Below are 15141 nucleotides of genomic sequence, written 5' to 3'. Positions count from 1 at the left end.
TGATGAATATACATATTACTGCAGACTGAATGTATTCTCAAATTAAAAACAAATCAAAACAAACCCCCAGTCCATATATCCAACAGTATATGCATCTTGCCAAAGTGCTCAGAAAAGCAAAAACTCTCAATTACCAGATGCTGAGAAACAGAATTTGCTGACATGTCAGGATCAATTCATACAGAAGTATCTCTTAAGACTATCAAGTGAATAGTTGCCTTATTTAAAAAATGTTTCAACCAGCTCTTACGTTATTCAAATTTAATTTATATCCATTTGAAATGGAAAACAGAAGTAAAGCAGTTTGTTCTTTGTAATATATTAATAGAACTGTCAAGAAAGAGATCAGTGCTGAAAATTTACTTTTCTGGGAATTTATGTAGTTGTTATTCTTGATAGCCTCAAATAACATAATTAGTTAGTTTTAAATGCAAAATAATTTTTCCAATTTTTTAAATATGTGACGTACCTAAGCACTTTTATTTGAACTTAGAATTTTTTTTGTTGCTTTTAGTAAGTCTGTTCTCTCAAACTGCAGATGCAGTTTGTCACTTACAAGACTTATGAAAATAATTGTCTTGGAAAAAAGGGAATAATCAATTCAGTACTTAGTAGTACATATAGATAGGTTAAATGTGTATGTATTAATCAGCATATTTAATTTAAAGGTTGTATCTTGTTTAAATCACTAAGTTTTTTTTAGTCATCTCAGAAAAAAACTAGTTTTTAAAGTGATGAAGAATGAAGCAGCAGAACAACACATGCAAATGGTGTTTCAAGTTAAATGTTATATACTTGACATAAAAAGATGGCTGTTGGTTTTTTTTAACAATGTTTTTTATTTGACATTCTTGAATTTTGTAGTAGTGGTATATTGGAAATAGGAGAGCAGAAATACTGATATTGAGGGAGAGTATCCCAGCTATGCTACTATTATTGTACTTAGGAGCTCCAAGTACATCTCCAATATTCTTTCCCAGCAGTCTCTTCCAAGCTGTTTTGGTATAAAGATTTAACATATTATTTGCTGCTTGTTTGTCTGGCTTAGAAAATCAAGCAACTCAAAGCATGTATTAACACATAACAATGGAGAAGATAAAAGGACATTAGGAAGGAAAATTAGCCCTGGAAAGAAGACTGAAAGACAAGGGTTGCCTAGCTATGTCTGGATCTTAACCCAGGGAGTAGAGATGGGGTGTGTGAACTAGGTGTCTGTCATTTTAAAAAAGTGATGGTTAAAACAAGTATCCTAAGAAAGGGGATTCCTATAGCTGAACAAGTGAAATAAAGGATGTTCCAACAGTGGTAACTGAAATTTAGAGTGAATACCTGATGTGTCAACCGACACGCGAAATAACAAGGCGGAGGCAAGAGGCCTGCAGTGCTAGAGCTGCTCCCAAAAAGAGGGCGAACCTGTTTATTTCTTTAGTTTTATACATTTATGGGTCTGGTTGTGGATTGGCTGCTGGGGTTACTACCCCTTCACCCCACTGGTCAGACCAACTATCAACCAACATTGTTTCAGGCTAGAAAATATGTAAACAAAAGAGAGTGAAAAGAAACAAGAAGTTTTGTTTATGTTCCAAGGTGTGAGAAACTGAACAACTGACTCCTAATATTGTACAGAAACTAAAAGACTGATTCTATCTTACGAACAAACACAAGGCTTTAGAAAAACTCAGAAAAACCAGGGTGACAACCTGAGACAGAGTTTTTAAATGAAAATAGGCAAAAATTGCATAGTGGATGGATGGATTGCTTCAGTAGGTGACTTTATTGGGTGTCTCTAAAGAGAATGATAATAGAGGAAGTATAGTGAGATCTGGAAAAAACAGGTTAGCTTAGGGAAGTAAGATGAAGAGAGGAATATACTGGATGTAAGAAGGCAGTTTCTCGAGGGGGCTCAGGAAATTCAGAAAAAAGTATTTTCAAACTTAAATGTTAAAGGATAATTGTTGCTTCAAGAACCTTTAATTTCCTTAAAAAATGCAAGGATCATCTTGTGAAATGTCACATTTTCTTACGCCTTATAGGTCTACTTAATTAGACTAAACCTGGAATGTTCTTATTTTTTTTGTATTTCCTCAATAATGCTGTCTTGCTAACATGTGTGGGAATGTATGTTTTTAAAAAGACACTTTTATGATTATTTTTTTGGACCACCATCTGATGTTTGACAGACCACATATTGGGAAACTTTGTCCTAGAATGTAGTTTCCTTTTATGAGCAGAATGAAGTCCAAGATCATTAAATCCTGCCATTCCTTAGCTATCAACAAATATCTGTGAAAGCCACGAGCCAAGTGTCTTGTTTCCTTCTAAGGCCTAGTCCACAAAACATGACATCTGGCTATTTTTCTCAAATAGCAGTGTGGATAATTAAAATAGTTAAACTCTGTTGATGACTGATGTGGGTTTGAGTATGATTTCAAAATGTGGTATTTTCACATGGTGAAATTGGAGAGAGACAAAAACGGAATTGTAGTAAAGAATGTAGAGATGTACCAGAAATCATATCCTTTCATTTCTGCATAAAAATACACTTTGAGTCTTTACCTGCTCTTTTCCTTGTGTCTCCTTTTTAATACTTCGTACATCTGTGGGTGCAGAAAGTTCCTCCTTAATGCTCTAGCACTGATCAAAAGGGACAGTCAGAAGTCAAAGCCTTGCATGTCTGGGGTTAAGGATGTCTGTGATTATGCATAAAGTATGTCTATGAGTAATTATGTCTATGAGGGCTTCTTGTGCTTCCATTAGAAATGCTCTGTCACTGAGTCACTTCTTGGCTCCTTTCGTTCTACATCTGAAACCAAATAAGTAAAATATTGGCCTTTCTGCAGTGAGCATGTATGATCAGTCCTGGCCTGTGTAAGTCAAGTCTGTGTACTTGCACCACAAAATTTCTGTGGCCAAATTAGGTGAGTCTGTACAGGAGTCTTTATTTCCTGACCATGTTCCATTCTTGAGGAAGGCATAGGCTTATGCATGGCAGGTGTCCATCCCACGGATAAAGTGTCTGTGATCAAGTAGTCATGGGCTGTGCTGTGTTCACACAAGGGGCCAAACTACATTCACATAGGCTGTTTGAATAGCTTGATTTTTCATTATTAATATAATTTTTACATATGTATATTAGAGATATTGCTGATACACAGCAATATTCTGTTTTGTGAGCAGATTTTTAGGCTTTTTCATCTTCAAGATATTTCTAGAAGTAAGTATACATAATAGTGTTGGGTGATACAGTACTGCGAGGAAGAAAGGAGGCAGTATCCACAAGTTGTTGCAAAATCTAATTTTGTGTCAGTGTGTTCACAGAATGGATAAGATTGGAAGAGACTTCAGTGAGGTCATCTGCTCAATCAGGGTCATTCTGGAGACAATCTTAGAACGTCTTCTGATTTTAACTACATGAGGTTGAAAAAATGGTACAAATAAAATACATTTTTAGGAGTACTTTTTCTGGTTTGCAGAGAGTATTTGAGAATGGCTTTGGTCTGAAGAATTAAGCTAATATTACACCCTAAAGCTTTTGTTGTTCAGTTTTTTAAGGTTTTTAATAAAAGCTAAGATAATATTTATAGAACTTCTAGTTATTATGGAATTTTACCTTTGGATATGTTTTTGCTGAAGCTGAAGACTGCTTATGGTTCTAGGTCTCCTGCTTTCTTCTATTTTTTCCCCATCTCACCCACTCTTGTCAGTGTGTTTGATGACGTGAAATAGGGATTACGGTATATTTTGCAATTGAAAACTATGGGATCAGGTAATAGTCCTTCCTTTTTAAACAGTTTTATGTGTTGATGGTTATAGTGATTATAGAAATGGATTCTGATTATATTCTTTTCCTTCTACCTTTTTGCTTGTTGTTCCTTGTATTGATGATTGTCTTGGTACTGTCATGTTCCTCCAGCCCTCTTTTCATGTCCTGTCAAGAAGGCATTAAAAACCATATTCTTCATGTACTACTCAGGTAGTAACTTACTGGTCCATAGTCCATTGGTTCAGTTTGTAGCTCATGATGGTAACTAAAACCCCTTGCTACTCTTTTACCATTCAGAGTAGTACCTCTGGTGCCTGAACAACCAGGACTGTTACTGTCCAAGTCCAGTCGGAGATCCTTTCTCTCAAAAATTCATATGTGAGTTCTTGTCAGTTTCCCTGCATCCATATCTCCTCTGTTGATACGCAGAAAAGAATCCTGCTGGCTCATAAAGGAGAAATAAACTAGAGGAACATACTGCTTCTGGATTTTGATTTGCCTGGGAGATTTAGGAGAGCTTTCTGTTGTAACTGTTAGCTTTTTCAGATTTTTGTGGTGACTGTGTTTAGAATCTAAGTGTTTAGAACAGTCTCTCTTCAGTATTGTTTTTTCAAAGCTGAGCTGGACTATATGAAATAGAGGTTCTGAGGTTGATGGGTTTGTATTGAGGTTATGAGGTTGATTTGCTTTGTATATGTGCGCATACAAAGAGAGCAAGCTTTGGAACAATTTTTGCTTGACATATCTGAAAAATATTCTTTGGAGACCTTATTTCAAAAATCTTTGAGACATATCAGAATATAGAGTGTTAACTTTTTGCTGTTGTTGTTGTAACAGGCTTTCAGGACAGTTTGAAAAATTTCATTATTTGAGCTCTTTAAACCACTTCGACCTAAAAGTCAAAAAAAAAGCTTGGCCAATAAAGTCTCTTCTTGGAAAAGCAGAAGAAACCTCTGTGCCAGAAAAAATTCATTTGAATCTGTGGTGTGAGTAAAGCCAACCCAAATGCTTCGCCTGTTGGCTCTATTTGTCTGCATCAGAATTTTGTTTCCAGCAGGGTTGAATTGGCTATTTGGAGTCTAATTCCCGGCTGCCACTTCCAGCTGGTGCAGTTTTTCTGGCAGAAGTTTATAAAGCAGACAAGCCTGGTAGGGCAGATCCTTGAAGACTTTGTTTATGAGGTTTTGATACGGAGGAGTAAAGGAGTTTCATAATAGCTCTCAAATACTTGACCTACTCTTATTTTTATAGAACTAGCAGGAGTAGTAGGGAGGTATTTCTGTGGGTGTAGTCTCCTTTTTTTCTTGCAGTCTCTGTTAAGCAAGCAAGGAGGAGTGTATACTTTCACAGACCATATTTGGTTCTCCAGATTTCAGCTCCTCCACCAGAAACCGAGAAGAGATTTTGTGTATTACCCCACTCTTCCCTCTTGAGCATTCAGATCACACATGAAAATGTTGTAGTGTCTTCTGAATATTTCTGTTGCTGCATGTACCTTTCATTCCCCCAAATAAATGCCTTACAATGTAGACTGTGGCTAAGTTCTTTCCTCTTTCTCATTCCAAGCTTTCACCGGTGTTCGGACTCCCAAGTGCTGTTAGCTGCTTGCAGACCATTAGACTCAACAACAGTTTAATTTCCCCTAGAGCAACATCGGTGACATGAAACGCGTTAGGTGGGTCAGCCACGTGGCAGCTTTGTCTTGTGATTGTGTGCACACTTACCCATTACATTTGGATTCTACAGCTTGCATTTGTCCAACACAGATGATTTTGCTTCTTAATTTTGATGTTGTCTTTCTGGAATGACTAATTCCTGTCATGATTTTTCAAGACCCACATGTTGAACAACTGAGCCAGTAAAAGAGTGCAGTTAGCATTGTTGTTTGATCCTCTAGTCTATATACAGAAAAAAATCCCAGTAAGAAAAACTGGTTTAAGTACTTTCTTTTGGAAGTACCTTAGTAATCTATCTCCAAATGCTCCTCTACCTTCTATCCTGACAACACATACTAAATATAAGAAGGAATTGGAATGACAATGGATTTTTCAGAGCTAAAAAAATGAGTTTTCCAGGAGGTTTTTCATTAAGAATATGAAAATATAACAGTGTTCATTTTTTTAATTTGCAAAAGATTGATCCATTCCTGATGAGGAAGCAGGCACAAAGAATGTGGTAGGAAATTGGGTGGGACTGTAGTCAGTGCAGTCTTAAAATCAGCATCTAATCAACTGGGAAATTTTAAGCTAAGAATCACTTGTCTGTCTTCTCATTAGTTGGTGCATTGCCTTACTTGAGAAAATGGTAAATTTTGGTTTTCATTTGTTTAGCTTTTTGAAAGTTATTTTCTAGTTGGGATTGTATGTATTTAGTTCACACGAGTCTCTCTGAGAAGAGACCAGGAGCTCTCTGGGAACTTGACAGAGTAAGCTGCACCAAGTTCTGACACAGACCCTTGACTGCCCAATGCTGAGTCTTCAGGAGATGCTGGTGGCACCTCTGTGATAACATATATATTAGAAATTTTAAAGAACCATGTGCAGCCATGTGAGAGGAGTGAGAAAAGAATGCAAGAGGAACAGCCCTGCAGACCCCCAGATCAGTAGCAGGGAAGGGGAGGAGGTGCTCCAAGTTCCAAAGGAGAGATTCCCTTGCAGCCCAATGACAATACCATGTCAAAGCATGCTGTCACTCTGGAGCTCATGGAGGACCAATCTGGAGCAGATATCCTGACTCCAGGCCATGAAGAACTCCATGCTGAAGCAGGTGGACACACCCTGATGGAAGCTGCAGCCTGTGAAGAGCCCAGTCAGGAGCAGGTTCCTGGCAGAGTTGTGACCTGTGGAGAGCAGCCTATACAGGATCAGATATTCTGGAAGTTGTGGCCCAAGGGGGACCCATGCTGGAAAAGTCTGTTTCTAAAGGACTGTGCCCTGTGGAAAGGATCATGCTGAAGCAGTTCTTAAAGAACTGTGTCTCCTGTGGGAAGTCCTGGAAAAGGACTGTGTGGGAGGGATGCTATACTGGAGCAGAGAAAAAGAGTGAGGTGGAAAGAGTGGCAGGGATGCAGTGTTATGGCTGAATTGCAGGTCCCATTCCCCCTCCTTTTTGCTCTGCACAGCAGTAGAGAGAGGTGGGGGAGTTAATAATAAAGTTAAGCCAGGAAAAATGGAAGAAGGAATGGTGAGGGGAAGATGGATTTATTTTGGTTTTTGTTTCTCACCATCTATCTTTTATTGGCAATAAGTCAAATTTATCTTTCCTAAATCCAGTCTGTTTTGCACATGATGGTGGCAAGTGAATGATCTCCCTGTCTTTATCTTGATCCATGAGCTTTTAATTGTATTTTCTTCCCTATCTTGCTGTCGAGGGGAACTGGCAGAGAGCCTAAGTTAACCTACCACATCCAGTTATTACAGATTTTTCAAAGATTGAGGCAAGACCTTTATTCTTGAAGAGCTATGAATTGAGGGTGGATTGGTTATATAAAGGCTCAGAAGAATTTGTGTAAAAAATGGTCTAAAATAAAAATAGTCACGAAGATTTCTCTCCAGTTGAGTGAGTAGTGACCAGAGCTGTGTAATAAGTATGGTACCGAAGTTTAAGTGGAATAACTTCAACAGAAAAGACTAAATCTGTAACTACTTGGTTCTTTTTTCCATCCCTTACTTGGGGTGCAGGATTTTCTTCTTAAAGCTTGTGTATGGCATCTGTTTAGATGACTCACTTTTCCAACGTTGTGTGCTCTGAAGGCTTGTGTATGAAATATTGTGTCCTTCTGTAGTTTTGAATTCTCTAATGACAAGTTCAGTTTAGCTACTCCTTTCGTATCGGGAGCAATTTATAAAAATATTTCTGTCTAAGAGAGATTCCATTATTTCACTGAATACAGACAGTTTGAAATGAAAATACTTTCAACCACCATGTACTTGTCTCCATGTCAAAGATTTCTAAGGGTCTCGTAGAAGCAGAGACAACTTAATTCATAGCTAATATGACGATAGCATTAAAAAAAAAAAAAAAAAGGTTTCTCGTAATTGGATGTATTCAGCTGTAATGCTAGCTGTGGATATTTCCATCCCATTTTTCTTCCTTTTTTGGTCTTGAATGAGCTGTAGACTATAGCTTACTGTGATTTGTGTGTGCAAAATAAGAAAACAAATTTAAGATCAGGCCATTAGTGAAAGATAAATTATCAGATCCAGCTAGAGAGTCGTCTTTTTAGCACTGTTTTTCCGTAGGTGATGCAGTTTTGAGATTTGCTTTTTCAAGCTGATGAAACAGAACATCTCACTATTCCTTCTCTTGTGTGTTTTGTGGCATCTGATAAAAAATGGAAATGTAAAGGCTTATTTATTCCAATGATGTAAGCATTCTTCTTTCTCCTTCGTCAACAGAATTGAAGCAGTCTTGAACTTGAGAACCATGCTGTTACTTAAAGTTGACTAAAAAGATCCAAATATGTCTGAGTTGGTTCTCTAATTGTGTGGTGAGCTTTGCCAAACTGAATGAACTTTTTGTAGACAGTTACCTAATTTGATTGATTGAGCTAGTGCTTTACTAGTATAATATTAACCAAAGGCTGGACTCTGTAATACAGTTATGTGGAAATTTGCTATGCACCTACTTCAGTAACTGGAAATGTGGGATTATTTTGTGTGGTGGATATCCGTCTTTACAACTCATTTTAAGCAACAGAAGGCTATACTATATTTAGTGTCACTCAGCTGGCTTATGTGTTCTGGGAAGTATACATGCAGGATTAAAGAGTATCTTTGGCTATTGTTGAACACAGTGAGGGTGTTGTTTTACCTGTTGATTAAATAAAATGTATTTTAAAATTTTTTCTGTTTTAGTAGTTTAACAAATTGTTGTAGGCTTTTAGTCTACTACAGCAAATGCACACAATTAATGTGGAATTTTCTGGAAATATTTTTCCACTGAAAGGCACCTCAAATATTAAAAACATTAAATTCTAGGTAAAAGATATGTTTCTGAGGTAGTGGTATTTGGTTAGTTCTTTATTCAGAGGAGGGTAACAAGAAAGGGAATTACTTTCCCAAAGCCATTAAAAACTATGAAAGCATGGGAAAAATTATCAAATTGAATGGCTAAAAATGTTAAATTGAAATATTAGGTACAAAGTAATTTGTTATGTCTGGAGAAGAAATTACAAATAAATATACTGGTGATAAGAGAAATTTATTTGTTTGGATTCTGTGTATGAGAGTCAGAGTCATGCTCAGGATATTCTCTGAGCAGCTGTACAGAAAACCTGGGGAGACAAATGTCTGAAGGAAACAATTGGCTGTTTTTGACTTCCCTTCCTACATCTTGTTTATATTATGTCAAGTAAAGATTTTGGAAGTGCAACTTCTTTTTAATAATGGTAAATAGAGATTTGAAGTCTTTAGAGCTAAGACTTTTATAACCAACTGACTGAAAGTTATTTAATGAATGAAAATAAGTATCACCATATAGCTTACAAATAAGTAAATCAAGTATGATCCTGAACAGCTGGAGAACTTCTAAAGTTTCTTGAGGTGCTTGAAATGGATGCAATGCTCTAGATCTTCTGGATTGTCACAGAAATGATACAGAAGTCTCCACAGTAGACATTTGTAGTGCCTTGCTGTCCAAACTTGACTCAGGCAGGAGTGGTGAATATCTGGGATATGCAACAATTTCAGCATGTCCCAGAATTTAATAAAAGTGACATCTTGATGATTATGAAGCAATGAAAGGTACCTCACTGGGCTACCTCAGCTGACTACCTAGAATAGAGAAACATACATACAGACCTTACTTATAATGTTATAATGAGTTTTCACTCAGTGCAGTCTTTTCTGGAGTGGATATACCAGAACAGACTAAATTAAAATGGAAAAGATACCAGATGATGGAGAACATTTTATACTAGGAAAACTGTGTTCTGCAGTGGATGTCTAGGTAGTTAGACAACTTGTTTTCCCATTTGCTCTTATAAAGAGGCTGTGCTTTCTGGATATAAAATATTTAAAATATTTTATATAAATATTTAGAGAATAATCAGAAATGGTTTTCCTCTGTATTTGTCTTTTTTTTAATATGCTTCTCAAAGGTTTGATCCTCAGATGTCTTTGGTGATGTCACTTTGGCTTGTTGCAGGTTTTGCTGCTTGGGAATGTATCTTTAATGGCTATGTATGTGCTGCAAGTGCAATGCCTTTAATTTTTAATTAAAAAAAGTTGTTCTATACGATTTCTATTTGGTTTATCCAAGCCCATATTATTTAGGTTGCAGGAGTAGATAAATTCCTGTATTTTACGTGCTTACTGCAGTTGATTTGACTTTTGGAATACAGTCCTTGTGGCACTGCTTAAGCCTGCTTGGGAGTTGCATGGAATTTCATATATAGGTACTTACACGCATCCCGCTTTTTCCCCCCCTCCTTTTTTTTCTTGTATCACTGAAGCGTGTAATTAGAAGGCTACTGGCATACATGACACCATGTAAGAAATTCCTGTAATTGCTTGCATGTTAGAGATGTGTAGATGAACTTGACTGTCATAAAGAAAGACTTAACTGGAAGCCTGCATAACTATCACCAGACCGCTTCTGATGTTTGTGTGAGAATAACAGTGAGAGGATGCGGAATTCAGTGCTGCCGAAATCTTTGATTTGGTAGAGTAGACCAGTGGACAGGATGCTGTATCTGAACAGTTTTGTTTCCATGGAAGTGAGTAAAGTCTTCTAGAGATTCTCCTGTTCAGAAGAATTCTTAGTATGGTATAATTTGTCATCTTTAAGCAAGCTATAGTCTGTGTTCTGCAGGTGTATTATAATAGGTAACTGTTGATTTAATATCTAAATTTACAGGAATAACTATGTAGTCATTGTGGGTATCTTTAAGCTCTTTAAAGTCACAGAGCAGTTCAGATGAGTCCTCTGATACCGTTGTATATATAAACCCATAGATTTCTGTACCTATCTGTAGCTATTTCGATGTATTTGAGTTTTTTCTGCTGTGGTTGATGTGTGTACTAACAAATGTATTAATTACTAGTGGTCTTATCTTTAAAACTTGTACTGGGCATGTCTGCTTTAGAGTTCATTTCATATGTAGCAGCCCATATGGTGCTGTGTTATAGATTGGTGATCAGAACAGTGTTGAAAAGACAGTGTTTTACAGTTGTCACTGAACAGTGCTTGCACAACATGAAGGTTCCCTATACTTCTCACTGTGCCAGTCAGTCAGCTGAGGGTAAGCAAGAGGCTGGGGCGGGGCACAGCTGGCACAGCTGATGTGAATTGAGCAGAGGAATATTCTGTAACATATGACATCATATTCAGCAGTAAAACTGGGTGATTGTTTTTCCAAAGCAGGCCTTGCCCAGACTGGAGAGTCATCTGCTGGTGGGGAATCACTGTTTTTGCATCATTTGTTTTCTTTTTTCCTCTTGTTAAACCGCCTTTATCTCAACCTGCAAGGTGGGTCCCTCTCTCCCTCCCCACTGCTTATACGGTTCTTTTCATTTCTCCATCGTGACGTGCAGTGAGAAAGCAACTGAGTGGGGGCTTACCTGCTATCTAGAGTCAAGCAGTACAAAACTATGGCTTTGTATGACATGAAAAATGAAATTTGGAGTCATTAGCTGGATTAGTTCCAAAAATGACCTGTATGGTAATGAATACCAACATTGCTGTAATGCTACTGTTCTCCTTTTTAGCTTTGCCAGAAGAGAACACTTTAAGCCTGTTCTGACAGGTGTTGCAGCCCTAGATGGTTATTCTTTCTCCCCATTCTATTTTCAGGATACAGTGGTGAATTCTTAATTAAGAACTTAGTCTTTAGAGAGGTGCTCCTTAGCTATTTTTAATCCAAAAATACCATTAGCACTCTTTTGGTAGAAACCCAAGTTTTGGAAAAAGATTCTTTCTGTACTTCTAGCCCTTCATGGTTAGCAGTTAGAGAAACTCTGAGAGATTATTTATGGGTATTGTTATTCTCACCGCTTCACATGTTGCATTTTTTTCTTGGAGTCTGAAATTGCAGCACCTTAGAATATTAGGTATTAGATTATGAATTTGAGATATATGCCTGAACTACAAAATATTGTTTGACTGTCTTTCTTTATATAAACCTTGATCAGCAATGTGGTTTTGCTTTAAGTCATTAATTTCAAATGTTGGAATGGAGAAAAAATTGTCTATATTTAAGAATGAAAACATTTAATTTTTCACTTTTTTTTTTCGTTTTTTTTCAGATCTCTTGAGAGCTGGGTTAGTGTCATAACTGACATTAAGACAATCCAGGAACTTTATCTTTTCAAATTACTTGCACTCTGTAATAAACACACTTTTAGATTTCCAAGACAGCTTTGCATATTTTGAAATAGAATTTTATATAATTGCCCAGAAAACACAGAGGATTGTATCAGATAGAATTCTGTGTTATTGTAATAGCATGTTGTTCATGGTCTGGCATTTCTAACAGGCTAGTAGAGGTGCTGAGCAAATTGATTGAGTCCAGCAAGATCCCTGGAGGTATTTAAAATGTGTAGATATGGCACTTAGGGACATAAGTGCCATATAGGCCATATAGGCATAAGGGCAAGGTAAATGATTGGAACTCGATGATCTTGAAGGTTTTTTTCAGCCTAAACAATGCTCTGATTTCATGATACAAAGAGCCATTTTGACATGATTAGGGTGGAGGCTAGCTATTTTAGTTAATGTAATTTTCACTGTTCAACTCTTAGATAAAAAGATAGCAATAGCATGATCATGGATCAATGTTTTTAAAGAACTGAAACCCACTCATCTACAAGCCACATAAAATCATTCAAAAGGGACCACTTTGTGGTTTTAAAGGGACTAAAACCATGTGAAGATCTTTTTAACAGGAAGTTACAGATTATTGATTGAGCCCTAATCATACTAAATTGATAAGATAAATTTGGCGAGGCTCTGGTAATTGCATTTGTTCTTAGATGAGGAACTTAATTCCTCTTAGTTTCTTTTATGTACCTCTGAACATTTGACTTTCCACTGCAGTGTCTATGGTCCAGATCTCTTCCATAAATATTAAATCAAATTGTGTAGTCACTTCCATTTGAAATGTTCATTTCACATTTCTGGGTATTTGACATGTTGATTTGTGAAAGAAGGATGCTAGTTTTCTTCACAGTTTTCTGAGGCAGATTGTCATAGTGCAGTGTATGAGTTAAGTAATACTGTTCTCTGGAGTACTAAGTGCCTGTGGCACCTGATTTCTTTATTGGTGAGGGAACTGAGCCTGCTCAGCCATTTATATCCTTGGCAGAGAAAACCTGCTGGCAAAAATAATCTGATCTTGTGTGCTTGGTGGTAGTGTGCTGGAAATAGAATACATTTGCGCAACAAATGGCAAAAATAGTTATTACATGGTAAAGAATTCTTTCCCATTTGCTTTTGAAAAGAGTGAATAAAAGAGGCATGTAGCAGAGGTACTTAGATATATCTGAATCTATAACATTTTCATCTTAAGATAGTTTACAGCAGTCAGTTTCACATCTGATTTATAAATGGCATAAAATTGGATATAATGCAGCTATGTATATTTTAATCGTTAACATTAATTTATATATGTGTTAATTACCACAAATATGAAGAAAAACTTCCAATAATGAAAATTTTTTATTCTCTTCTCTTGTCTTGGCCTGCAGCTGACACTGATTTACTTTAAGAATACCTTTTTTGTATGTTTACTGAGGTAAAAGATTTTTTTTGGTAGCATCTAAATTGAATGTGCAGCTCTTGAAAGCTGAAGGAGAAAAAAGTAACTGAATTTATATAAATGTAGCATGGAGTTGCTTATATATATGCATATGTAACATCACCTTTATAATATGTTTATGAAGTGATGAAGGAAAATATGGAGACTTGTCAATAGTGAAAATGGTTTTAATTTTGTTAGATTTTTTTTTAATGTACAATCTGTGGACATTTGTTTTGAAAATTTAAAAATGTATTAAAACTTTAAAAATTCTTTTGTAAAAGTAATATGGGTAGTATGAAAATGAAGAAATTCTGAAATTTCTGTTTTGATTTTCTCCTTGTAAAATTTTTACTTTTTTTCCTAGTTAGTCACTGATTCCATGTTTGTGATTTAATAAATACATGTGGGCTTCTGTTTATACAGCTCAAGAAATTCCTTTGTTGTCTTGCACAAAATTTATGAGATGAGTAGAAGAAATGCTGACTTCTAGTCAGATCCTTCCTGTTGTAATAAAATGCAGTTCCCCAAAACTTATTTAATTATAAAAAGCTGCATAAATACTGAAGTTGGCTAAGAATGAACTTCTAACACAATGTGAGGTATTAGAAAGTAGGCATTCTTTATTGCAGGTCTGGACACATTTGGAGGAGTTTTCCTCTTAATTGAATGTGTGTCATGAAGCTTTACAACAGGGTATTTATTCCGTCATGGTCATACATATTCATTACAGCGTACTTCCTAGGTAATACATAAACATCACTTTTCCTAGAACTAATTTGCATGTATCTGCCTCCTACTGGAAGTCCTATTATGATCCTAGAGTGTTGTCCATAGGAGTCTCTGGTCGTTGTGTTCACTGGGTGCTCCCAATGTTGTAATGACTTTGCCTTGAACTTATCTTAGGTCATGTGCTGTTGTTTCTTACATAACTTTGCCACAAAAACCACTTATGTTCCTCATTATCTGTTTATCCACTGGTTCCAGCTACTAGTTTAACATCCTGTATGTCTATTTTACATACTTTAATCTAATTTCTTAGTTAGAATTTGAGCTTTATTTTGCAACTTCAAGGAACTGAAAATTTCTATTCTCTGTTGTCTGTCAGCAGGTAGATAATTTGTTGTCTACAATTTCCCTCAGCATCTTCCAGTCTAATGTATGTAGTCCTATTACTAGTGAAGCATCCGGGTTTTGTAGGATATAAGAAATTTAGATCTAAAAAAATATGTTTTTGATATTTTCAGATTTCTTTGTGAGGTTCTTGTCACCAGCTGGAACTTACTGAATGCCTATGGATGGACGTGGTTTTTAAGTGAGCTCTGGGTGCAAATATCACCAATCTGTATAATTTGTTAAACCCCACCAGATGGGAGGTAATACTCCTATGCTGGATTTCCTTTTCCTTTCTTTTCTTTCTCTAAAGTAATTTGCTGACAGGTGTATTGGATAATCTTTTAAAAATAGAAAAGATCAAATATCTCTGAAATATTTTAAAATAACAAGTCCTTAGAAAATAGAATTCAGTTTGCAGTATTGGTGCTGAAAATATATTCAGTGGATGGGAAATTTTGCTGTGTGCAAGCTCTTTGATTTATTTTTCTGAGTCAGTTTGAAGCCTTTGGGGACAATGGGAGTAAGG

At 36.3% G+C, this 15141-nt stretch overlaps 1 protein-coding gene across 3 annotated transcripts in view; it reads left to right on the top strand.

Moving 5' to 3' along the window:
* AUH (AU RNA binding methylglutaconyl-CoA hydratase) overlaps nt 1-15141 on the top strand; it is a 114630-nt gene that overhangs the window by 13547 nt on the left and 85942 nt on the right. The gene's annotated exons all lie outside the window — the stretch shown is intronic.

The sequence above is a fragment of the Prinia subflava genome, chromosome Z (genome assembly GCF_021018805.1).
Source record: "Prinia subflava isolate CZ2003 ecotype Zambia chromosome Z, Cam_Psub_1.2, whole genome shotgun sequence".
NCBI lineage: Eukaryota > Metazoa > Chordata > Aves > Passeriformes > Cisticolidae > Prinia > Prinia subflava.
The sequence above is the reverse complement of the archived record's forward strand: the minus strand, read 5'-3'. Positions and strand labels throughout refer to the sequence as shown.